This window comes from Mesoplodon densirostris, chromosome 19 (assembly GCF_025265405.1).
Source record: "Mesoplodon densirostris isolate mMesDen1 chromosome 19, mMesDen1 primary haplotype, whole genome shotgun sequence".
In the NCBI taxonomy this organism is placed as follows: domain Eukaryota; kingdom Metazoa; phylum Chordata; class Mammalia; order Artiodactyla; family Ziphiidae; genus Mesoplodon; species Mesoplodon densirostris.
Genome location: NC_082679.1, coordinates 52,841,715 through 52,867,270, shown reverse-complemented (window position 1 = coordinate 52,867,270; position 25,556 = coordinate 52,841,715). Strand labels below are relative to the sequence as shown.

The 25,556-nt window shown below is 50.3% G+C and overlaps 1 protein-coding gene across 6 annotated transcripts in view; it reads right to left on the bottom strand.

The window, feature by feature from the left end:
• ST3GAL2 (ST3 beta-galactoside alpha-2,3-sialyltransferase 2) overlaps window positions 1-25,556 on the bottom strand; it is a 44,517-nt gene that overhangs the window by 12,837 nt on the left and 6,124 nt on the right. Inside the window, exons 1-2 of one of the 6 annotated variants that reach the window (XM_060084144.1) lie at window positions 7,277-7,629; window positions 5,147-5,261 (exon numbers count right to left, since the gene is read on the bottom strand). The exons of 2 other annotated variants lie outside the window; for them this stretch is intronic. The gene's annotated coding sequence lies outside the window, so the exon portion shown is untranslated. Of the gene's footprint in view, window positions 1-5,146; window positions 5,262-7,276; window positions 7,630-14,666; window positions 14,835-25,556 lie in introns of those variants that run through there. 3 more of the 6 variants (XM_060084143.1, XM_060084142.1, XM_060084146.1) reach the window with 3 other exon arrangements.

Genomic DNA, 25,556 nt, shown 5'->3' with positions numbered 1-25,556 from the left:
CTAACTGCAGATAGCATCACTCTGCTCTCCTTAACTCGGGCCTCTAAAGACCAGATTAGCCCACCACCCTCACTCATTAGCCAGAAGGTAAACAAGGACGGAAAGTGATTTCCCTAGAGCCACAGGGCAAGTCACTGGAAAAGCCAGGTTTAAGAAGTTCCTATTCCAGCTATGTGAGGTTAATTTCAGGAAACTTAAGAGAAAATGGCCCAGAGAAAAGATCGTAGGGGACTGCAGATGTGACCCCCTGCCTGGGCGTTCTCTACCCCTGAGAAGAGGTAGAGAAGCCCCCCCAGAGTGAGGGGGGTGGTTGACCTGAGTCCTGGGATTTGCCCTCTCCCCTCTGCAGTGCGGGCTACAGATGAGGCCTTCCTGGGTTAGCTGGGTGATTCATTAACAATCCTTCCAGCTCTGGTGTCAGGGAGAGAACCTGACCGTGTCAGGACACTCAGCACCACCACCACTCAAGCCCTCTGGATAGCTGCCTTCCTCTGCAGGTTACCCAATAAATGCCACGGGCTACTGACAGCCTGAGGCCCTGTGCTGCCCTGGGCAAGAGCAGGGAGAAGCAGCAGCAGGGTGCTTTGGGGACCCACCCTACGGAAAGGAGCCGGAATTCACGCCTCGTGCTAGGGAGCCAGGGTGAGAGTCAGGGACAAGGCTGGGAGTGGAGCCCCCGGGCCCTGGCTCCATGCCACGGGGAGCACTTAATCCTAGAGGCCTGCCTGTCCCCACCAGCTCCTCTCCAAGTCCAGCCAACCCTGGCTCTGACCCGGCCCCTGGGCCTCACATTTGCACTCGGAAAGCTCCAGCTCCAGCCAGCTCCTCCAGCGACTCTGGCTGCTGCCACGAGCTGCACAGAAGGCATCTCAGGCTCTGTGTTCAAGAACCTCTGCCGCCCCCTCCATTCATGGCAGCTCCGATTTCTGGGGCCAAGCCAAACCACAAAGCCATCAGGGAACAGAACTAACACATTCCAATAAGGAGACATTATTCTGGGGGAGGAAACAATGCTCACAGATGTGAAGGAACTTGCCTAGTCACAACCTCCTGAGTGTAGCTGAGATTTGAGTCCAGGTCTATCCAGTTCCAAAGCCTGCGACTGGCCAGGGCGTAGAAAGCAGCCCATGGGTTCCTTCAACTACCCAGAGGCTCCAGGGTAAGAGGCAAAGAGACACAGAAGTCGGCTTCCCAGGGTCAAGAGTGAAGCTCCGCCCACAGGCCTCACCAGGGCTCCCAGCTCTAACCCACAGACCCAGTGGCACTGGTCCAGTGTGCTCCTTCCCAAGGTTCTACTGCACCCTTTGGCATGCCAGACTCCATGCACAGCCTTTGATGGCGCTGTCTGTAAATAGAAGCCAGGTCACTGTCTCTTCTAGGCCTCCCTTTGCTCATATCTGTGACCAACATCTAAGGAAAAGAACTCCATTTTGCAGGGTCTTGCTCCCAGCATCCTGTGACCTGAGGAGAGCCAGCCATGAGGCAAGCAGCCCAGGAGGTGGTGACTTTCCAGGCTGAGCAAGGGATGGTGCGAGGGGCCTGGCTGGGGAGACCTGGTTTCTGGTGCGTGGCCCACTGTGGCCCCCGAAGGTGGACTTGGGCAGAAGCCGGCACAGGAGGCTCTGAAGGAAACATCTCTCACGTTGGGGAAGACTTTAACTCCTTGCAGTCTCAACAAAGGGGGCATCTGACGTAACCGGCTGCCTTGTCAGGGGGAGGAAAAGCCCCAGTTTTGTCACTGTGTTTAGGAAGAGCAGAGAGGGTCTTCCCAAACAAGGGTCACCGGCAAAAGCCCTTGCTCTGGGAATCCCAAGGCTGGGCTGCTTCTGGGAACGTGTGCTGAGGGCAACTGAGGGCACAGGGCAGAACGGAGCAAGAACGGTCAGAGGCCCCAGACATGTACCCCGAATCCCAGAAGTCACCTGGTTAAGAGCTTTTATGCACGTCACTTGCTCTGGGGTACTCCCCATGCCCTCCAGTTGCCAATGCCTAATTCTCATTTCTCCCTTTCACAGCTGCTCTGATCTTTCACTTTAAGCCCATGCAAACCCCAATGTAAAAGAGTCCGGGGAAGGGCACACATTTGGGCATCAGCTCCCACCTCTGCTGCCCACAGAGGGAAGCAGGCCAGTCTTCCAGGGCCACCTGGCTGGTGCTGGCTTATTTATTCATTCGACAGATACTTAATGGGCCGGCGCAGGGCTGGGGGAACTAGTGTGGGACAGTAAACACACGTCCTGTCCTAATGGAGCTTCTGGTCTAGCGACAAATACAAAGGCAAGGCACAGGGGATTACAAAGTGCCATGACGGGGAAGCTACAGAGTGCTATGAGAGGGAACAGAGTACACAAGGAGGAAACAGCCTGACCTGTGAAAAACATGGCAAGAGGGGCTTCCCTGGTGGCGCAGTGGTTAAGAATCCGCCTGCCCATGAAGGGGACACAGGTTCGAGCCCTGGTCCGGGAAGATCCTACATGCCGCAGAGCAACTAAGCCCGTGCGCTGCAACTACTGAGCCCGTGCTCTAGAGCCCGCGAGCCACAACTACTGAAACCTGTGAGCTTAGAGCCCTTGCTCCGCAACAAGAGAAGCCACTGCAATGAGAAGCCTGCGCACCGCAAGAGTAGCTCCCGCTCGCTGCAACTAGAGAAAGCCCGCACGCAGCAACAAAGACCCAACGCAGCCAAAATTAATTTTAAAAAGCATGGCAAGAAGTCCAGCAAAACTGGGGAGGGTGTCGGAGAGGTAGGCACAAGGGGCCCGGACACAGAGGCCTTTGAAGGGATCAGGATTTATTATTAATCTGATGGGAGGGTTTTGGGGAGGGATGTGTCATGACCTGATTTATATTTTTAAATGGACCCTTGGAGCAAATTTTTTAAAACTAACAGTACTAAGAGTTTAGAGAGGATGCAAAGTATCAAGAACACTCACGCACCACTGGTGAGAAAATAAATGGGTACAATGCTTGGGAGGCTAGTTTGGCATTACTGAAAAAATACGGACGTAAGTATATCCCAGCAGTATCTCTTTTTAAAGAAAAATTAAAAAACATCTTTCTCACAGAAAAAGATGGAACACTGGGGACACAATGAGAGATTAGAAAGTTCCCCCATTTGTCCTGAGCTAATTTATTTTGTGATGTCCCACGTGAGAAGACATCCTCAGAAAATGCAGTCCTCCTCCAGTTTGGGTGGGAATGAATGGTTTCTCACCCAAAGGTTGAATATTTAGAATCAATGAATTATAAAGCTGGTGAGTTCAGCTTGCTTGTCCTATTAAGCAGATTTAAAGCTTAAGTTGAACTCTGACAACTAGTTGAATAGACTGTTTCATTTTCCCCCAAAATCGTGCCCCTACTTGGGACAATCTATTTTTCTCATTGAGGTTTAATTCACATATAATAGGATGCAGAAGTCTTTCAAAGTAGAGCTGGATGCATGTTCACCCACGTGTGCCTGTGTGTAAACACCCAGTATAAAATACAGAGCATTTCCACCACCACCCCACAACCCCGGAAGTTCCCTTGTGCTCCCTCCTGGTCATCGTTCACTGCTATACTACTTTGCTGAGTCCGGTCACCATAGATTAGGTTTACTTGTTCTTGAACTTCATATAAACACTCCTGCCTGGCTGGCTTCTTTTGCTCAGCACGATGTTTTGGAGATTCGTCCATGTTGTGTATATCAGTAGTTTATTCTTTTCCATGTTTGGACAGTTGAGTTGTTTTCAGTTTTTGGTTGTTATGAGTAAAACTGCCCTGACCTTTCTGTACAAGTCATCTTGTGGACACATACTCTCATTTCTCTGGGGTAAATACCTGGAAGTGCAATTACAGGGTCATAGGGTACATACACCAGTATGTTTAACTTTACCAGAAATTATCAAATAGTTGTCCAAAGTGGCTGTAGCATTTTATGTTTCCACCAGTAACACAGGAGAGTGCCATTTGTTCCATGTCCTGGATATCTGCTGTCTTTTTAATTTTAGGCATGCTGGTGGGTATGTAGTAAACTCTAGTATTTCTACAACTAGATACACGTGAACACGTGTAACAAGAGACATACAAGAATGCTCAAGGCAGCACTGGGTAATAGCTGAAAACTGCAAACAACTCAAATGTCCATCAGAATAGGATGGATAAATTGTAGTCCATTCATGTAATACAGTAAAAATGAATGAATTCGTTTCAGACATAAACAGGAATGAATATGACCAAAAAACTATTATGTTGAACAAAAAGAGTAAGTCAGGGATGAATACTTAACAGTATGAGTTCATGAAAAGTTCAAAAGTATGCAAAGCTAAGCAAGGAATTGTTTTAAGGCCTCTATACACATAGACGATAAAACAACAGATAAAATCAGGGAAACACTGTAAAATCCAGGAAATTCCCCTGGACGGGAAGAAGGTAAATTAGACAAGACGAAGGGTCTATAGGGGCTTCAGAAGTACTGGGGAATGTATTACTCCTTAATCCAGATAGTAGAAACAGAGCATTTAAAATTTTTGTTCTTTAAGGAATTTATATGATATATACTATTCTGAATGTGTGATGCATTTCATTATAAAATCTAATTTTTTTTTTTTAGGTTAAAACATTTTTTGGTAAGGGACTACTCTGGCTGCTGTGTAACACTAGCAGGGGACCAGAGAGAAGCTACTTCAATATCCCAGGCAGTGGAGGTGGTGAGAAGCAGCTGCATGTATTCTGAAGGGTTTAACTGATGGGTGAGATGGAGGGTGGTGGGTGGGAGAGGAAGACTGAACCGGGGGCACAGGGCCTTGTGGCCCGAGCAACCTGGTGGTGGGGGGGGTGCCATTCTTTCATACAGAAAAGTCAGGAAAGAAATGGGTTTGGGTAAGAAAAAAAAAACAGGAGTTTGTTCTGTTTACAACAGGTTAAATTTGAGATGCCCTTTAAATGTCCAGGTGGAAATGGCAATAGGCAGCAGCACACAGATGTCTGAAGCTCATGGATGAGGTCAGAGCTGGAGGGATACATCTGAGAGTCATCAGAGCACAGTTCATTGTTAAAACTACAGGACCAGAAGAAATTATTGACGGAAGGCCTGGCATAGATAAGAGAAGGCTGTCAGCAGTAACCTTCACAATGGCTGATCCAGAGGTTTGGAGGGGGTGAATACCTGACTGGATGAGAAGTGGCCAACAGGCAGGTGAAAAGGTGCTCAGCATCATGAGTTATCAGGGAAATACATATCAAAACCACAATCAGATGCCACATCCCGCTCACTAGGATGGCTATAATCAAAAAGACAGATAATAACAATTATTAGTGAAGATATGGAGAAACTGTAACTCATACATTGCTGGTGAGAATGTGAAATGGTGCAGCTACTTTGGAAAACAGTCTGGCAGTTAAAAGGTTAAACAAAGAGTTACCGTATGACTCAGCAATTCTAATCCTAGGTCTATACCCAAGAGAAATGAAAATATATATCCACACAAAAACACGTACACAAATGATTATAGGAGCATTATTCACATCAGCTCCAAAGTGGAAAGAACTCAAAGTTCCATCAACTGATGAATAAACAAAATGTCAAATATCCATACAATGGAATCTTATTCAGCCATAAAAAGGAAGCACTGATACGTGCTACATGGATGAACCTTGAAAACATGGTGCTAAGTGAAAGAAGCCTGACACAAAAGACTACATATGATGTGATTCCATTTATATGAAATATCCAGAAGAGGCAAATCCATAAAGTAGATTAGTGATTGCCTAGGGCTGGGGGTTGGAGGAGATGGGGAGCAACTGAGAATGGGTATGGTGTTTCCTTCTGGGATGATGAAATGTTCTAAAATTGTTTGTGGTCTAATTGCATAACCATGTGACTAGACTAAAACTAACTCACTTGTACACTTGAAATGGCTGAACTGTATGGTATGTGAGTTATATCTCAATAAAAGTGTTACTAAATAAAGGGAATGAGATAAAATAGAATGGGAGATATTACAGAATGTTTGTATACTGGTGGGGATGGTTCAGTAGAGGGAGAAGTTAAAGCTGCAGGAAAAAGAGGATAATTAAGAAGCAGAGTCCTTGGGACTTCCCTGGTGGCGCAGCGGTTAAGAATCCGCCTGCCAATGCAGGGGACACGGGTTCGAGCCCTGGTCGGGGAGGATCCCACATGCCATGGAGCAGCTAAGCCCGTGTGCCGCAACTACTGAGCCCGTGTGCTACAACTACTGAAGCCCACGAGCCTAGAGCCCGTGCTTTGCAACAAGAGAAGCCACCACAATGAGAAGCCTGCGCATAGCAAGGAACAGCAGCCCCCGCTCGCTGCAACTAGAGAAAGCACAGCAACAAAGACCCAACGCAGCCAAAATAAATAAATAGATAAATAAAAAAGAAGCAGCAGCAGAGTTCTTGAGCAGCAAGAACGGGGCAGAGGGTGGGGGGAGCCAGTGCCCGCATGGAGAGGGTTGACCTGCCTAGCAGGAGCTGAAGCAGAGCGTGGGCACAGGCACAGGGAAGGATGCATCCTTATTGCTGGGGTTGGAGATTTACAGAGATCAGATGTGAAACAGTCCTCTAAGAGAGAAGGAGAGTAACGAGGGAAATTTAGTGGGAGGCAAGGCAATACTAGTGTCTTCTGAGAGGTTTGTGGTCACAAATTTAGCGAGACCACTTAATGATAAATACCCCCTGAATGGCTGGCCGAGCTCAAAATGCTGAGGCTGAACAGAGGAACTGGAGACCAGAATCCAGAAGGTCAGGGGCAGCCTTGAAGAACGGATGGTCTTCCCTAGAGCCTTCTACCAATCAGGGGATGCATGCTTGAACAACTACGCGAATACAAGGAAACAAAGGAAACCAAAGGAGGCCCTGGCCAGCTTGCAGGTGGAAGAAAGGAAAAGCAGGCATATGGGATTGAGCAGCAAAGCTTGCCCCAAAGGAGAATGGACGGAACTGGGTTTTGGAGGCTAGTGTGGTTTTAGAACCAGTCTCTGGTCAGTTCCCAGGAGACAACCCATCAAATTAACCTAATGAAGCACAGGATATAGCACAGCCTCAGACCAGCGCAGCTGAACACAATCTTCTTGGCAGGCAGAGAAAAGAAACGTCAAAATAAGGAGCAGAGGATGGGGGAAGGGAGACTGCTTGAATCTGGAGGGGGTGGAGAAAAAGAAAAAAATCCCAGCCCAAGACGCTGATAAAGCACCCTCTTTCCACCCACTGACACAAAGCCTAAGGATGTGTCCCAGAGCCTCAATGTAAAGGCATCAAACCACAGATTAGTACTCACATTGCATGGTGTTTTATGAGTTTCTAAGCATTTGCAGGTATAGCTTCTCATTTGGTATTCACAGAAGTCCCAAGACAGCTGAAACAGGTCAGCCAGGCGATAAGTGACAGAGCTTTAGTATCATTCCAGGTCCGATGGCTCCAAGGCCAGTGCTCCTTCCAAAAGCTCCCACTGCCTTCCAGAGAGGCTTGTCCCACTAACTGGGGTACAACCATCAAAGGGTTCCCTGTGTCCCAGAACCTTGCCAACCTAGCAACCCAGCAAACTCCCTGCTTGCTGGTGTGGCAACAGCTGACACCAGCAGAAAATGCCCTGGGGTGTCAGTCATTATCTGGAAGAAGAGACCTGACAGCCCCTCCCTCACACTCAACTGAAGCTCAGAGAGGCACATCCTTGATGTGTCTGAGAACTGGTTGCTTCACCTCTGCATGTTTGGCTGACTGAAGTCATCACATTGCAACATGCTGGCACCACCCTCTGGCACACACCCCTCAGTTATCCTAGTGACTCAGGCCTCCTCGCTCCCCAGTTACAACCCCTCTGGCAGTGTCTTCCTGCAGGACACCTCACTTTGCCTTGATGTCGAGTCTGAGATCTCAGCTCCAGAACTTCTGATGCTGTCCTGAGTTGGCAGCCAGGAAACCAGAAAGCAAGAGCTAACATTTCTTCCAGCCTATGATCATCACTCTGGCTAACTTTCAAATAAGTCCCAGCGAAATAAACCATCAGTCTTCATCGCAAGCGGATCGATGCTGCACCCTAAGAAAGAGGCTCTCAGGGGAGGAATGCTGGGCTCTAAGGCACGGGGAAAGGGTGGGGCAGGGGGACAGCTGGGATGTGGGGTTCCAGCTCTGCACCACACCTGCCCCTTAAAGGAGTCCCAGTGTGATTTGTTGGTGTTGGGCGCGGGGGAGGAGCCCAGGAATTTGTTATACATATCTACAGTAGGCAGGGAGCGATCTAGAAAAACAATACCGTCTCAGTAGCAAGGCAAAGCCAGACAGAAACTGTTGAGGAGAGGCAGGAAGATGGGGCGAGGAATAAATAGAAAGTTATTTAAAGAACAGAACCACCTGTAGGATGAAGGCCAGGGCGGTTCCTGTTAAGCCCCTATGTCCACTGACCAGTCTCTCCAGGCTCCAGACCACTTCTTATTTGCATTTTATCCAGTCTGGTAGTTTTTTTCTCTTTAACACATGAGTATAACCCTTTACCCTTATGTATTTGGACTCATGTTACTATCTTTGTTTTCTCTTCACGAGTTTTCCTTTAGTTCTTTTTTCTTTTCCTGACTTGTTGGACTGACACACTGTCCCTACTCCCACCACTTTTTTTCCTCCTGGCTTGGAAATTATATTCCTCTTTAGTGGTTATCTTAAATTGTTAGCATATAGACATTGTCCTAATGAGGCCTACAGTTTTCAGCAGTACTATTCTGTTTAACAAGGCAGAAACTTGATGTGATTTAATAATGAAATTCCCTTCCTTACTTTACCTTATTCTTCCTTGATAATGTGGTCAACGATTTTAGTTTTCCTTTTGTAAAATTAAAAAACAAACTAAACACTGGATTTCTGTTTGTGTGTTTTGCTATCTGTGGCAGACACGGTTGGTTGCCTACCAGCAGCCACTCCCCACTCTTTCCTGCCAACAGAATCCTGATTTTGCTCAGGTAGCAAAGAACCCAGTCCCAGGAGATGAGGCAAGCCTGTTCCCTTTTACCAGGAATTGGTGTAAGAACGAACCAGCTCGGGCCAATGAGACATAAGGAGATGTCTGCTGGGGTCTTCTTGGACAGATTCTCCTTCCCCAAAAAGGGGCACATTAGAAAGCTTCCTTTCTCTTAGCATCTCCCTGCCTTCCTGCTTGGGAAGCTATAGGGTGATGATATATTACCTAGAGCAGCAGCAGCCATCTCACAACCATGAGAAGAAAGATCTTATACCCTTAAGATGGCACAGCAGAACAACGGAATGATCCAGGGTTCTTCATGTCAATATGAGACCACTGCCCCAACCCTGGCACTCCCTACCTCCACACTTCTCATTATAAGCTAATTAAATATTTTCTAGAGTTTAAGTCACTGTGAGTGACTTAAGCATCCAGATATACTGTCTATAGTTAAATTTACCAACATACTATTTCAATTTTTGCACTCAATGTTGGTGCTAGCAACCTCCTCCTTCCCCCGAGTTTTCTTCTTACTGAAGTATACCTTTAGTAGTTCTTTTAGCCAGGATCTATAGATAAAACTGTCTTAGCGTGTCCAAAAATATCTTTATTTCACCTCATTCTTGAATGATAACTGGATATAGAATTCTAGTTTCTCTAAGATATTCCTCTATCATCTCTGGCATCTAATGTTGATGAAATGTCTGTTGGTCTCATTGTTGTTTCTTTGAATTCTCTTATTTCTCTGGTAGTTTTAAATATTTTCCCTTTATTCTTTTATTTTATTTTATTTTGGCTGCGCCACGTGGCATGTAGGATCTTAGTTCCCTGACCAGGGATCAAACCTGTGCCCCCTGCAGTGGAAGCACGGAGTCCTAACCACTGGACCGCCAGGGAATTCCCATATTTTCCCTTTATTCTCATCTGCAGTTTCACTATATCTAGGTATTTATTTTGTTTGGTATTCGTGCTGTTTCTTCTATTCTGAAATTCTCAGCCATTATCACTTCAAATATTTTTTTGCCATTTCCTTGACTCATATCTGGAATTCCTACTAGGCTTGTGCTAAAGCCTGTCACATGTCCTCCATGTCTGTGCTGCATTCTAGATTAATTCCTCAGCATTCGCTTCCAATTCATGAGTTCTGTATGTCCAGGCTACAGCTATCCATTGTTTCAAATTCTAATTACACTATTTTTTGCTGCTAGAATTTTTAATTTAAAATTTTCATATTCACATATTCTTATTTCTTTTACAACTTCCCTTTCTTTTCTTTAATGAACCTCCTGTTTCCCTAATCTCTTTGAGGATCCTTAACCTATTTCTATTAAAGATATTTTCTGATTACTCTGTTATTTTCATTTCTTCTGGGGTAACTTTTTCTTTGCTTTTGTTCTTTTTTCATATTAGTTTTCCTCACATGTTTCTGAATATATAAGCTCATCCCTCCCCCATCTGGGGGTTTTCACCTTTGCCTCCCCAGGTCCTTTGGGTCTCCTGGTCTAGAATCATATCTTGCAGTACCAGCTCAGCTTAGGTCCAGGCTCTAATGTTCTGTCCCCCTAGGTAAGCATCTTCATGATAAGCCATAGCCCCAGGGAATAGGTGACAGCAACTGTTTTCCCAGTCCCTGGGTTCCAGCAGTGGACCAGCTCTAATTCCATGCTTTGTGTTGAGCACTTCATAGCTCTGTTACCCCAGATTTCTAGCCACTTCTGCCTGCATCCAGTCTCAGAGACCAGCAGGCCTGCACCTTCTGCCCTGCTCTCCCCGTGTGTTCTTGCTCTCTTTCTCATCACAGGGATGTTTATCATTTTGTGTGGGGAGGGAGGGGGAGTACATGACTATGTTTTCATTTAATTTTTTTTTTTTTTTTTTTTTAGATATTGGGGCAAACAGGGGCCACTCTTCATCGCAGTGCGCGGGCCTCTCACTATCGCGGCCTCTCTTGTTGCGGAGCACAGGCTCCAGACGCGCAGGCTCAGTAGTTGTGGCTCACGGGCTTAGCTGCTCCGCGGCATGGGGGATCCTCCCAGACCAGGGCTCGAACCCGTGTCCCCTGCATTAGCAGGCAGATTCTCAACCACTGCGCCACCAGGGAAGCCCCATTTTTTCTTTTTATGTATTACTGCCATGTGTTTAGAGTATAAATTTACAGTGCCATCTTGACTGGATGAGTTGGATTAAACTATTTATACCAAGGAACTGGGAATCCCTGCCAATACCAGTCTCCTGAGAAGGTATATCAAACCATCTCTAACGAGATTCACAGAACTCCAGCCAATACACTGAGGGAAGCCGACTGAGACAGCCTGGGGTAAGCTGATCAAAAGTTCCAATTAAAACTGGTCTCCCATCCCCACCCCATCTTCATTCCAGTCCACCATGGGATGGAGGCAGGGGCGGGCAGACATGAAATAGGATCTTTCAGATGTGGTCTGACCAGGTCTTCACTGAGGAAGGCCAGCCCTGCCTTCAGCCCCTCTTCCACCACACCCCTTGAGCATTTCCCAGTGTTTCACCTGGCTGGGGAAACATGCATACTGGCCACATGGACACTCTTGATAAAAGGTCTGTCCGACTCTCTTCAAGTCCCCAGCCCACCTGCAGCAGGCCCAGCCTTTAGTTTCAATTACATCAGAACAGCAGTGAACTCAGGAGCCATATTCGAGTCCAGGCTATTACCAGGCAGCTAGCCACTTTTTCTTTCCAGGCCAAGGTTCTTGAACCATCAGAGGAAGGCTATCCCACCTCCAGCCTCTTCCTCTCTGATCATCTCCTGCTTGCTCCTGCTGACCACCACTTTGACTTTCAAGCCAGCACAATCAGTTTTCTTGACTCAGACCCTTCCTTGCTTGTTTCTTTCAGCTGCTAATGGATTCTGAAGGTTCGGCCCTCAGCCCTTTTTCTCTGCCTCTCTACAGTGCCCCATCCCCCTCCAAATCAAGAGCCTGCCCTTCTACCCTAGATTCTAGATTATATTCTCAATTGCCTCTTTAGCCATGTGGCATTTCAGATTTAACAAACTCATCACCTTCCTGCGTTCAAAAGCTTATGAGATGGAGATGCAGCTCTCTCAATCATGGGGCCAAGGTCAGGCTCTTTCACATAGCATCCAGAGATCCCCAAACCAGACCACCCCCCTAAGCCTCATCTCTCACCATGTCCTACCCTCCAGGGGTTATGAGCTAATTTGGACCACAGGCCCAATCTGGCCCATATTTATTAATATCCTACACAAAACCTAAAAAGACACAGACATGTTTATCTCCTTCACTTAAGCTCTAAGTGTACAGACACCATGTTATTTAATTCACTATCTAGCATTGGCCTTCATATAGTAGGCATCAAAAAATATTTGTCGGGCTTCCCTGGTGGCGCAGTGGTTGAGAGTCCGCCTGCCGATGCAGGGGACATGGGTTCGTGCCCCGGTCCGGGAAAATCCCACATGACGCGGAGCAGCTGGGCCCATGAGCCATGGCCGCTGAGCCTGCGCATCCGGAACCTGTGCTCCGCAATGGGAGAGGCCACAACAGTGAGAGGCCCACGTACCGCAAAAAAAAAAAAAAAATTTGTCCATTGGGGGGAGGGATAATTTAGGAGGTTGGGATTAACATATACACACTACTATATATAAAATAGATAATCAACAAGGACCTACTGTATAGCACAGGGAACTCTACTCAATACTACGTAATAATATGGGAAAAGAATCTGAAAAAGAATAGATACATGTATATGTATAACTGAATCACTTTGCTCTATACCTGAAACTAACACAGCACTGTAAATCAACTACACGCCAATATAAAATAAAAATTAAAAAACATTTTGTCCAACTGACTATCACCTCTCTACATAACCCCAGGGTCATAAGAAGCAGAAGAGGGGAGCTCCCTGGTGGTCCACTGGTTAGGATTCGGAGCTTTCACTGCCGTGGTCCGGGCTCAATCCCTGGTTGGGGAACTGAGATCCCTCAAGCCACACGGCATGGCCAAAATAAAAAATACATATAAATTTTAAAAAGTAAAAAATAATAAAAAATAAGCAGAAGAAATAAATGGTAATGAAAAAATGTTTTGAAGCCACTTTCATAAATCACTGTATAAATATGCAGATGGAAGTGATCATTATAATCAGCCCCCACTCTTTCAGCTTTGACATTCTAGAAGTGAAAGCTTTCTCTAACTTCTCGTGGGCCACCAAGAAACACGAGGCCTCGGGTACAAACCAGATTTCACAAATCGGAGGCAATGAGAAGGGTGAGTGTGTAAAAGCTAGAGAAGCTGCCGGGACGGTGGGAACAGCTGAAGTGGACTGCTCTTAAGCTTCTGTCAGCAGAGACACACCAGGGCTGCTAGGGACAGTACTCTCTCTGGTGGCTCCCCTAAGCACCGCAGGCTGCCGGCTAAGTCCTCCCTAGCTAGGACTTGTCAGATCTCACAACCATCCAGCGCAGCTCAAAGTGCCTTTCCAGTCAAGCCTCCCAAAATGACAAAGGCACTTAGAAACACTTGGCCTCACATTTTGGTTTTGCCACTTGTCAGCTATTAACCATTTAGCCCCTCTGATCCATGCCCTGATCTGTAAAATGGGAGTACCATCTATTTTGGAGGGTTTCTGGAAGGACAAGAGCCAGAAAGCTCCCAGCCTCAGTGCCTGTGCTCCTGGGTTGGGCAGGTGGAGGGCCACGGTTTGGTTAGTCCCAGACCCAGCCTGGCCAGCTTTCTGGGCTGCAGGCCCATGACCCTGGGTAAGCACCACAGGTTCCTCAGCACCCTCAGCCCCATTCCAGCCCCGGCTTCCCCAGGCCAGCACCGCCAGGGTCTTGCTCCAGAGCTTCCTTCCCTGCCTAACCACAGGCACCGCCCGCCCATCCCATCGACCCCCCACAGTGGCAGCTTCCAGGGAGGTGGAGTGGGCAGCGTAGACCTGAGGTCTCAGAGCCAGCTCTGCCCCAACGACCCCCACCCCCAGGCTGCACAGCGAGCCATTCTGTGTCCATCCTGTGGCAGAGCTTGTGGGTCACGGAGCCTGTCACCTGCTCCCTGGCTTTATCACACTACACAGAACAGAGGCCTGCCCTGAGCTGGTTCTAAACAGCTCACTGAGGTCCATCCCATACTTGGCCACCTCTGTGGCTCTCTAGACACAAGTTCGCAGCAAAATTCTAGAAGAGACACACAGCATCTCGCATGCGTTTCATTCTACAGATGACGCGCCTGGGAGAACTTTTCAACTGAGAATTTTAAAAGCCTTAGTCTTTGATGTCTTTTTTTAAGTTTTCAAACTGTAAGTATTGGGCTTTGTATTTTGATGAAAACTCAGAATAGTGGCATTTGGGGCCTGTGACCAGTAATCAGACCAAACTTGTAACCGACCATGGATCTCAATAAACCTGTTCTTGGTCCTGAAAAAAAAAAAAAAAAGATTCTAGAAGAGACAAAGTTTATAAGGGGGTTCCTCTAAAAGAGAGAGAGAGAGAGGCAGGAGACAGGCGAAAGACCCTGAAGGTAGGAGATTGGGAAAGAAATCTAAGCTTCTTTGAGGACTTCTGGAGGAAGCAGGGAGCAGGATGAATTAAATGGTGGCCTAAGGCAAGTCAGAGAGGAGCCTGGAGAAGCTGAGGTCTAGACCTTATTGCCCAACTCTCCCTTCCAAGGGCAATTAAACTTGACTACCCCACCCACACCCAGGGTCAGGGGACCATGGTGCTTACAGTCTGATCTGATTTCCTCTAAAGATAAGGTTCAAAGCGTGGGAGGCTTGGCTATTCTTCACGGTTTAAGATTCAGATCTCAGTCACACCAGAGATGTAATGAAGAGCCACAGAAAAGCTGCTGGGCCCTCCTTTTCCTTCTGCACCTTGTCAGGATGCCTAGGGAATCTCAAGAGAAAAGCATAGGATGTGTTCACTCAGCAAATATTTATCATACCGGGGAGTGGCAGACAGCATGGGAGGAGCCCCAGGCCTCTCCCTCCTTGTAGAGCCGCATCCCTGACCCCTTAGCAAAGCTCTTCTCTCTCCAGCCTCGCAGCGCCTGCTGTGTTGAAGAGCAGAGCCATGGGACTCCTCTGTTTTGAGGACGCCCCACCAGCCCCTCTAGTCTGCCCGCCACCCAGGGCTCCTTGGTTTTGCCGGCCAGGCTCCCCCTAGGAGAGCTGCTCTTCCAAGCGTATGCCAAGAGCAGCTGACCCCAGAGACCAGCAACCCAGGTCCCAGCTGTCAGCCTCTCCCTCTAAAGAGGAGGGAGCTGGTGACAGCGTAACCCAGAGGCCTTCAGAGGGGCATAACCAGAGCAATACCCACCAGCTAGAACACGGGTGGAGGGCAGAGCCAAGGGCTTCCAGAAGGAAGAGGTGAGTCAATCCTCAACTTACAGACCCCTTGGGGAGAAGGATCATGCTTCCTGTCCAACTCACGCTTATCACTGGGAGTCCTCCTTGCTCAGAAACATGGGTTACTCTAATCCTCCTCAATGTTGGCTCCCCCAAACGCACACACCCTCTACCTTGGCTCCCACCCTCCTGGGGTGGGAGGACGAGTGTAGGTTTGATAGATAGAAGGTTTAAAAGAGAGTCTCACTGCATTCCATTGCCCCTGCCAGAACTGGGTGAAAAGAAAGGAGTAAATGGTTTCTCCAGGTAACCTTCAACCCCCGTCTCCCCAACCCATACACCCACGTGGCAGGGGACGAGGCTGTGAAAACCTGTTCCATACACCCAGACAGCTTCCTGGAATACTCCCAGGCAAGGGCATGCAGACTGAGAAGGAAGGTCCAGGGGCTGGGGGCCAAGGGCAAAGGTTCTCCTAAAAGAGCAGATTCATACACATGGCAGAGAGAGGCAGGGCATTCCCTTTCTAACTCCCAACCAGCCCTCTTAGACAGCAACCCCAAGCAATCCTGAATCTGATCTCTCTCGCCCTCACCACTGGGGAAGCGACAGGACTGGTGCTTCTGTTTTCCGCCACTGCCCTGGCTCGCCCCTTCCCAAGCCTGCACTGCACTGCGGCACGGGGCTCCGGACAGGGTCCTCCTCCCTATACTGTAAGCACCGGAAGGTTGGCCACCTGAAGAAAGCTGATGGGGAAGGGCTGAGCTAGGGTCTATACAAGTCCTGCCAGTACACACCCAGGGAAGGGAGAAGCTGTGCTTCTAGAATCTTCCAGGCCACCATCTCTGTGGCTCACAACTCCAGCCAGGTCTTGGCCCAGGCCCAGAGTTGAAGGATTCAACTTAAAACTCCGGCATCTATCCCCACATCCTCTGTGGGATGAGGGGATGGGGGAGAGAATGCCGGGGAAGAGGTCATAACCTAACTGGCCAGCACTGTGACCCTGCGGGAAAGGGGCCCGGGAAGCAGGGTGGCTGATGCTTTGCTGGAAAGGAGGGCTGCAGGACCGGTGTCTGTGTAGTTATTGTATGTGCACGACCCAGGAGGACTCCAGGCCCTCAGCAACCAGGGGGCAGACACTAGCCCTTCCTGGGGGGCATACTGGGATGGACCTGGCCCAAAGCTCTGATGCACAGGGCAAGCTCTGGCCCTTGACAAGGCTGGCAGAGCTCCTGAGATGCGAAGGTCCAGAAACAGTGCTTCTGGGAGCACAGCAGCCCCCGTTCTGGGGTTCTTCCGTCCCCCAACCCGGGGTGGGAGTCAGGGGCGCACACTCACTCCACTAGGGCCAGCGTCACACTTGAAGGTGCAAGTGAGAACAGGGCTCTGTGTCCGCAGTGCCAGGACTGTGCAAACCTCTTCCCCTGGGCTGGTATAACCTATGGCTGCAACTCTTCAATCCTCATGGCCCAGCCAAGCCACCCAGGTGGGAAGTCTGCCAGAGCCTCTGGGACCAGGCAATATCATGAAGGTGACAGTCCAGGCTGCAGGCACGGAGGCCTGCTTTGTCTGGGGCGAATTTCTCTAAAGGGCTCCAACCTCAGCAGGGTAGCAACAGTGGGCTGTAACTGTCGGCAGACAACCTCCCTTACCCTATCCACCCTGCCCCCACATTTTCTTATCAGGCGGCGGTTCTTCGGATTGTTTTGCTGCTTCATCTGAACACTGGTTATGAAATGGGAGCACCTTGCGTGCCGGCAGGCAGCCGTTTGGGGCGTGGACACCGTCTGGCTCCTGGGCACCACTTACAGGCCAGGCAGGATGCAGAAGTGGGGCTGCAGGCTGGAAACTCCGCTTTGTGGTCAGGCGCTTATCTCCTTCTTTCATCAAGACTAGATGACTTCAAAGTGTTCTTTTTGCTTTTTTTTTTTTTTAAACCAGAACACTCTTTCCCCCCAACCCACCCGAAAACTTCCATCAACCAGGCCAACTTATCAGTTTCTATTCTTGTGGCCCAGTGGGAAGAGGGAGGCTGGTGGTGAGACTTGTATAATTCCTGCCAAGAGATCAGATGCTGGAGAACCACCAACCCTTTATGGCAGCTTGTGGGCTAAGCTGCGGCCTGAGTGCTGTGTCAAGAGATGGGGCCCTGTTACAAGGCTTACTTAGAATAAATAAGGTGACACTGTTATAGGTACAGTCATGTAGGTGCCAATTCCCTGGGGGACCTCGGGAAGGAGCTATATTCACTCACAGCCAATCAGCCCTGAGTAGAGAGGAGGTGGCCCACCTGCCCTGAAGAGGACTCATGACAGGATGGGTCCCAGGGGTCCTTAGGGAGACAGGTCAGCGCTAGGAGACCAGAGACTCTGGCAGAAAGGCATACAGAGGTGCGCTGGCCCTAGGGGTGGGTATCTCCAGTGGGGAGAGTACCCCGAAAACCCTGGAAACAAACCAGTAACCTGTCCTCTGTGAGCCAGACTTTTTTTTACTCTTCATACACCCTATCTTTAGCTTTCCTTTGTTCTCCTTTTATACTTAGTAACGTCTTTCATCTTTGGGAAAGGTCAGCCTGTGGCAGTTATGCTAATGAAAACCCAAAGGAGGTGTCTGCATCCATGCCTGGACCAGGAAATTAAAGGGAGTAATGTCCCCTCTCTCTCTCCCTCGGGAGTGGAGGTGGAGAGAAGCCCAGAGGTGGGCCCTTTGCTCAGCCTGTGTCCTCTGGAGTCATCTTTCCCACAGAAACCTTGGGAATTGCAGTTAGAGGCCCTGAGCTAGTGCCCAGCCTGGTGCCACAGGGCAACTGCCAGCACCAATCCCGCAGGAAGCACCCCTGCCCTGTGCCCCGGCTAATCCCTGTGTCACTAATATTCAGCTCCAGGAGGCAGAGAGCAGGTGGCTGGTAAACTGTAGAGGCCCGTGCACACCTGCTTTCATTCACCCCTTGCTCTGGCTAAGCCATATTCCTCGTCACTGAGGAGCTGATAATATGCTGTGACTGACTCAGGCGGGACCCCTGGGAGGAAAGAACACCCCCAAGGTTGCTAGGCAGGTAATCCGCTTTCCCTGCAGGAAAGTGGCAATATCAGCTGCTGTGAGTAGAGCAAAGGCAGCCTTCCCCTTGCCCTGCCTCTGCCCCTCGCCCCTGGGTGAGGGGAGCCAGGGTGGGGGAGCAAGGAGCCCTCCCCAGTCCCATCCTCAAAGAGCGATTCATCCTCCTGGACCTGGCCTACATTATATGTTCCCTGCTAAGATAATATTTGTCATGACATCTATTACTGTTGTCAACTTTGGGGGAACATGGAGGGGAGGAATACACCGACTGGGGTCCATCACGATGGTCCCCAGGGAGTGGTATCTTTTGGCTAACTTTATTATGTATCCTGGGGTTACAAGGGGATGGCCAACATGCTGGTGCTTATTTGGGGCTTGGGCTGTACAGGGTGACCTGGGGGCCACCAAGAGGTGGGGCCCAGGGCCTCCTTTCAAGCCCCTTGCCTGGTGAGACTGGGGCAGCCCCACCTCAACACGTGTCTATGAGTTAACATTTTACAGTGAACTCTAGACTAAACCCAGATGACCTCAATTTCAGGACTGGCTTTGCTCTTCGACAGCTGCATGTCTGGGCAAATCTTACCTCTCTGGGCCTCAGGTCCTCCATCTGTAAAATGGGCATGATGATGCCTGCTGCCCTGCTTACCTCACAGTCCCCATCAAGATGAATAAGCAATGACTATAAGCTTCAAGGCACTATGTACCCGAGGTACCAGTGAATTTCAGCCTCACCGAGAAGAGGGAGTCAGGGACAAGAGTAGGCACGGTGGCTAAGCCTGAGGGAACAGGAGGCCGGACCCAGGCTGGCCAATCTCTGAGAACATGAATCCAGACAGAAACAGGTGGACCAGGGAGCCTGCGGGAGCCAAGCATGCAGGGCAGACACAGCACTCTGGTCAGTCTGGGTTGGCAGACAGTTCAGGAGAGAAGACTGGTTGTCAGCAAGCATATGAAGGGCAGGAGGAAAGATGCATGAGGAGATGGTCAGAATGAAAAAGGAATTCAGCCCCAAACTCAGAAGAGCCCCGCCTTGCTCACTGAGCACCTTGGGGCTGGGGAGAAGTACCCCCAAGCTCCCAGGACCTCCAGCATCTTATTAACATACATGTCACACTCAGGGGACAGCCTTCCCTTTCTGACGAGGGGCCCCAGGGGAGTGACCCACTCTGGGCAAGACACCTGTGTCAGGCTGAACTTGAGGTCTCCTCCTGCTAAGGTGAGGCTCGAAGCCCCGAGCACTTTTTTTTTTTTGCTGCACCGCCCAGCTTGCAGGATCTTAGTTCCCCAGCCAGGGACTGAACCCAGGCCCTTGGCAGTGAAAGCACGGAGTCCTAACCACTGGACCGCCAGGAAATTCCCTCAGAGCTCTTTCTACAACACCCCATTCTTGGCTCTGCCAAGCTGGGTCAAACATCTGTACCCTTTACAAATTGGAGGTGACGGGGAACTGAGGCCAAAATTGTGCTATTCATCTCTCTGTACCTGAAACTGGCACCACCATCCTGGGCATTCTCTTCCAAGGGAGAAGACACAGGGGCACAACCCTCCCCAGCAGGAAATGCAACGTAATCCAGAAAGCACAGCAGCCCTAGAGCTACATCCTTATCTAGGCCCCAGCAGGAAACAGCACAGAGGAGGGTGAGCATCTAGGAAGCTGAGATGACAGGGGAGACGGGCAGCACCAGGGCAGAAGCGGGCAGACTTGGGCCAATGCCTCCTCTGTTTACTGGGACCTGGTTGAACGCACACTGAGTGAATGTCTCCCTCATCTCAGACAGATGGCCCCGGGCCACCACGAGGAAGGGACCATTTGCCATAACCTGCCTGTGCCTACTCTTTGTCTTGCAGTCCAGGGGATGAGTGACTTTGTGGATGGGCAATCGGGGTATGGGGGCTCCTCCCTAAAAGACACCACTTACTACTGGAAAGAGCCTCAGCCTGCAAGTCAGATGACCTGGGTTCTGGACTCAGTTCTTCTACCTACTGGTTTGAGGAGATAAGGCATATTTCTCAACCTCCACTTCCTGATCTGAAAATAGAATGACTCAATGATTCTAAGCCCCATTCTACATGCTAGCATTCAGTTTTTAACAAGGTAAATGAATACAGGGCAATAAATCCTTATAAGTTTGTCTACAGTGGTGATTCTGACATGCACACCTAGCTCTGCCGATTGCCTCAATAGACGAAGTCTTTAGAATGGATGACAACCCCATTTTCCTTTGGGGAGTCATCTCTCCCCAAATTTCCATCCCTGTGCCTGGCCTATCAGAGCACCAAATGCAGCCAGCCACGTACTTGACCCAAGGTTGGGCAAGGACCCTGATTCCAAGTGAACCCAGGACTCCTGTGGCAGGCCTGGGATGGGATGCTGAGAAGACGGAGGCCTGCACTGCTGACAGGCACCTTCTACCACATGGGAACTGAGAATGCCGTCACCATGGAGAAGGGCAGGGTGAGACGGAGTTGTTTGAGTCCCTCATCTTCCCTGTATGTGGCCAGCCATTCCCTCAGGTATGCGTCAACGGATTCCCTTTTATCAAAGCACTCTGAGTTGGATTCTTGGCTGTTGTAATTGAAGAAGTCCAACTGATACAATCTTGCACGCATGTACAACCACTTTCCATTTCATTTAAAGGGATTTTAAAAAGCCACTACAGGGGCTTCCCTGGTGGTGCAGTGGCTGGGAGTCCGCCTGCTGATGCAGGGGACACGGGTTCGTGCCCTGGTCTGGGAAGATCCCACATGCCGCGGAGCGGCTGGGCCCGTGAGACATGGCTGCTGGGCCTGTGCGTCCGGAGCCTGTGCTCCGCAACGGGAGAGGCCACAACAGTGAGAGGCCCGTGTACCGCAAAAAAAAAAAAAAAAAAGCCACTACAGTATCGCTTGCCATCTGGTGCAGAAGGGTTGCCCTGAACCTGGCCCTAAAACCCTATCCTTCATAGGTCAACCCAGCTCAGAGGCCCATGGGCCCACAGGAACAGAAGTGATTCTGGGATTCCCATCAGTGACTCATTCCTGGCCAGGACCCACACCCTTCTCCAGCTGGGGACACTGCCCAGATGTACAGATGGTGAGACAGCCACTGACATGCATGGCCTTTCTGGGTGGCCTGGGGTCAGGACTGCCCACAGCCAGAGTCCCCACACCACAAGCAAGACTGGAGGGGAGGGTGCTGCCCGGCTGGGCCCTGAACCGGCTGAAGTGGTCAGGGAAAGAAAAGATGACCCTGGACATGGAACGCAACAGGAAGTCAGGACCCTAGGTTCCATTTCTTGTCTGGCAATGGATTTTGGGAGGAACCCTTTCCAAACCTGTTTCTCAACCTGTTAAGAGTCATGTCTGGCTTTTCGAATGATGCCAGACACTCCCCTGAACTCCAGACACATCTATCCCACTCATTTCTGGAAGCCGCCCCTTTGATGACATACCTTAGAGGCACCCAAAAGTACCTCAAACCCACCCTGCTCCAAATCAAACTCACGCATGCTCTATAAGCCCCCCAAACTGGACTCCCTTCTGTATTCCCAGTGTCTGGAAAGGGACTTCATCCAGCCAACCCTGAAACCTGGGAGTCATCTATGTCCCTTCCTTCCTTCAACCTCCTGCAGCCAACCTCTTATAAAGTCCACCTGTTTACCACCTAAATCTCTCAGCTTTCTACCTTCCTCCACGTCTGCCACCATCACTCTATCCAAGGAACTGTCACCCTCCACCAGTAGTAGCCCCTTAACTGCTAAAGCCCCAGATCTACTCAAGGGACCCCCCTCCAATTCATTCTCCAGAGAAAGGCCAAATGCAAGTTCCATCAGATCCCCATTTCCACTCCTCCCAGCAAAACACCCAGCCCTCCCAAAGCTCTGGGGCAAAGGTGGGACTCCCTTAAGACCCCATGGTCCCAGGTCTGGCTGGCTGAGTGGCAGGTTAACCTGAGACCAAAATGGACCAGGCAGGTCTGGGAGTCATTGCTCAGCCCAGAGCCCTGGCCGCACCCTGGAGTACATTTCCACTCCCAGGTCAGGCTCAGAACAGCTCAGTCTTGCCAGGACCGACCCTCCCCCAGTACAGACTTCATCTAACCACAGATGGGAACGGGAGCTGGAGGCCAGGCAGGGGAAGCCCAGCTGGGCTGAAGCCAGGGGCTGCGTATATCAGAAAGAAGAGAAGATAGAGCAGGGCCACAATAGCCTGTCAGTATCTGTGGCACAGGCTGAGAGAAGGCAGCTGTCGGGAGGATAAAACTCAAGAAGCCTATCTCTTCCCTCTTATCAGACTGACCCTTGGCAGCCTCACAGCCTGTGGAGAACAAACAGTCATTAACAACCCTTCCCATTCTTCCAGCACAATCGTGTGCAACCAGCCCAGCCCTGGGAAAGCCCAGGCCTTCCCCCCTGCCAGGGTGGTTCTTGGGGCCCATCTCTTGGCTAGACCTCTCCATCCTGCTTCTCCTTCTTGAGCAATGAAATGTTACGCTCTGCTCAAACTGGTCTCCTCGGGGCGTGGTCCCTGCCCATTCAGTTCAGGCCTTTGCATCGTGTTACGTGTGGCCTTTGCCTCACCATCTTCCTTCTCTCCTCTACTAAGAAACTCTACCCAGCCCCCTTCCAGGCGTGTTCTCAACTCCTTGCAGACCCGCCAGGAGCCTGTGCTGCCGGTCTGGCATCTCCCATGATCAGCCCGTCATCCAACCTCCCATGCTGGCTTTGGGGAAAAAATCTTGCTAGAGCAGAGTTAGGGTATAAGGAGGTGAGGGGACTGGGAGCAGAAAGAAAGAGGAAGCCTATAAACAGTCACCCCAAAGCCTAACCAGTATAGCCAGTATAGGAAGGGAAGAATGCAATGAGAGACCAGTTGGGTTTTTCTGCCTGAACGCAGGATAGAGGCAGAGTGAGGGTTGGGAGGTGGGGATGAGGACAACGGGAGGCACGGGGACAGCTCCCTTGGCTGCAGGAGCCCAGGTTCTCCAGAGAGATGCCAGAGCAGGCTGGCTGCTGTTCAGTACATCCAGGCGGGTTAGGAGAAAGGTCACACCGATCCCCATGGACGTCTGGACTGCGTGGTGGCATCCTGGGCCCCAGCACTATCTCCTCACTCAGGATATGGCATTCCTCTGTCAGGTCTACCAGACGATTTGAGAGCAAATCCCTGAACAGGCCTTTAAATTCTTTATTTACAGATGAGGACTCTGGGGCCCAGAGAGGGGCAGCGACTTGCCCTGGGTCACACAGCACCAAACCCCCTGCAGGTAAGTAAAACAGTGAGAATCCTGTATACACCCAGCCAGACTGGGACCTGGACTATGAAAATCATCGGGGCCTCCTGACCAAACACACTGCTTCCTCTTTGGAAGAGCCAAATAGCCCTGCCCTGAGGCTCTCATTCAGGCCAGGCCCCCACCCTGGCCACGGTGGCAGACAACAGAGGGTCTGCTGGCTCCTCTTCCTGTTTTGCACAGGGTGAATGGCAGGGTAGGCCCACAGATCCAGGATGGGCAGGCATTGCTGGGATGGTGGGTGGGCAGCATGGGTGGAAGAAGACACCTTGTGAGATATCTCAACCAGCTGTAAAGAGGGGTGAGGTATCTTCTGTGTTAATCACAGGAAATGCCACGTGAGAGATCTAAACTCACATTTATCCACTGCTGCTTTAGGGTCAAGCGTGAATTGCTTTTCAGGAACTGAGGAAATCCCTTCATCCGTCAGCGGCCACTGTGGCCTTGGGCTGGCCCTCCCTGACTTAAACTGCTTCCCCTGCTCCCAGTTCATAGCATCTTCCTCTCTAAGGAAGTACCAGCACTGGCTCCCCTACACTGGAGGAGCCTGAACGGGGTTCCCAGGCTTCTCCAAACCCCCTTCGGGCTTTCCCGTCTCCCTCTACCCGTGGTACCTGGGGTCTCCTCCTGAGCCATGCTGGAGGCCCCAGGAATCAGCCAGAAGCTACAGAGGTGTGGGTTCAGGGAAATACAGAGCCCTCTGGGACAGGATGGAACACAGAGAAGGCCAACCCCTGGAAACTCCCCTGTGGCCGCCTCGGACTCAGATGGTTCCCCAGAAAACCCAAGAGAGACAGGAACTGGGAGCTCAGGGGCTCTCGCCCCTCCCCTGCCTTCCTGCACAGCCTCAGTCCCTCCGGCTGCTGTCTGTTCCACTTGCTCGTCCAGAGGACTCAGCACTGGGCCACAGAGACTTTTGTTTCCTCCCGACTCTGGTTCCAGTTTACCATCAGTATCAAATGAGGTATTTTGTTTTCAACTGAACTTGGGTGAGAATGAGGGTTGGAGAGAACTCCACTGACAGGTCAGGGGAGAGTCCCTTGCAAACCCAAACGGACCCTCCCCACCAGGAAGGAAGGAAGTGGTAACTATGCATGGTGACAGATGTTAACTAATTTGTAGACATTTCACAGTGTATACAAATATGGAATCATTACGTTGTACACTGGAAACTGACATAAGGTTATAGGTCAATTACATTTCAATTAAAAAAAAAGGAAGGAAGGAGTGGGAGTGACGGAGCAGGGTGGAGCTGTGGGAGGTGACATGAGTGGGGAGGGGCAATCCCCACTCCCGCCCTCAGTTCCCTCACTTGTGCCTCTTCCTACAATCCACCTCTCAACTCCCCCTCTCACTACCCACTCCAGCCCCTCTGAATTCCCTTCAGCCACACTAACAACTTGTTGATTCTTCCTCACCAGAACGGTTCCCTCTAGACCAATTAGCTATTTGCATTTGTTGCCGATTTTCTTCCTCAGAAGGCTTCAGACCTGCTCAAGCTGGGAGGCTGTTGCCTGCCTGCTGTGTTAGGACTTTACAGCAGAAGGATTCGGAGAGAAAGGGTGAGGGCTGCTCTCTGGGGTCCCTGGGTCACGCCCCAACACCTCAGGGTCTCCTGCCCTCCCTCAAGCCCCCTTTCAGGCGCAGGATGGGCCTCATGCCTCAACTGCACAGAAGCAGGGCTGCTTTCTGTGTCCCTCTGGTATGTTTCCCTCCCTGATCCTAGAGAGGAAGAGAAGGAGAAAAAAGGAAAAAGGATGCTAATGGGCAAAGGTGATAAACCAGCAAGAGATGAGAAACAGAGGTCTACGGGGCAGAGAACAATGCCCCTCCAGGGAGGAGGTCCCTGTGCTGACGACTCCCCTCCCACGCCCACTTCGGCAGCCAGTGGGGTGATGTCAGTCCGCCTCTGTCCCTCTCTGGACTTCCTCATTTGCAGAGTCA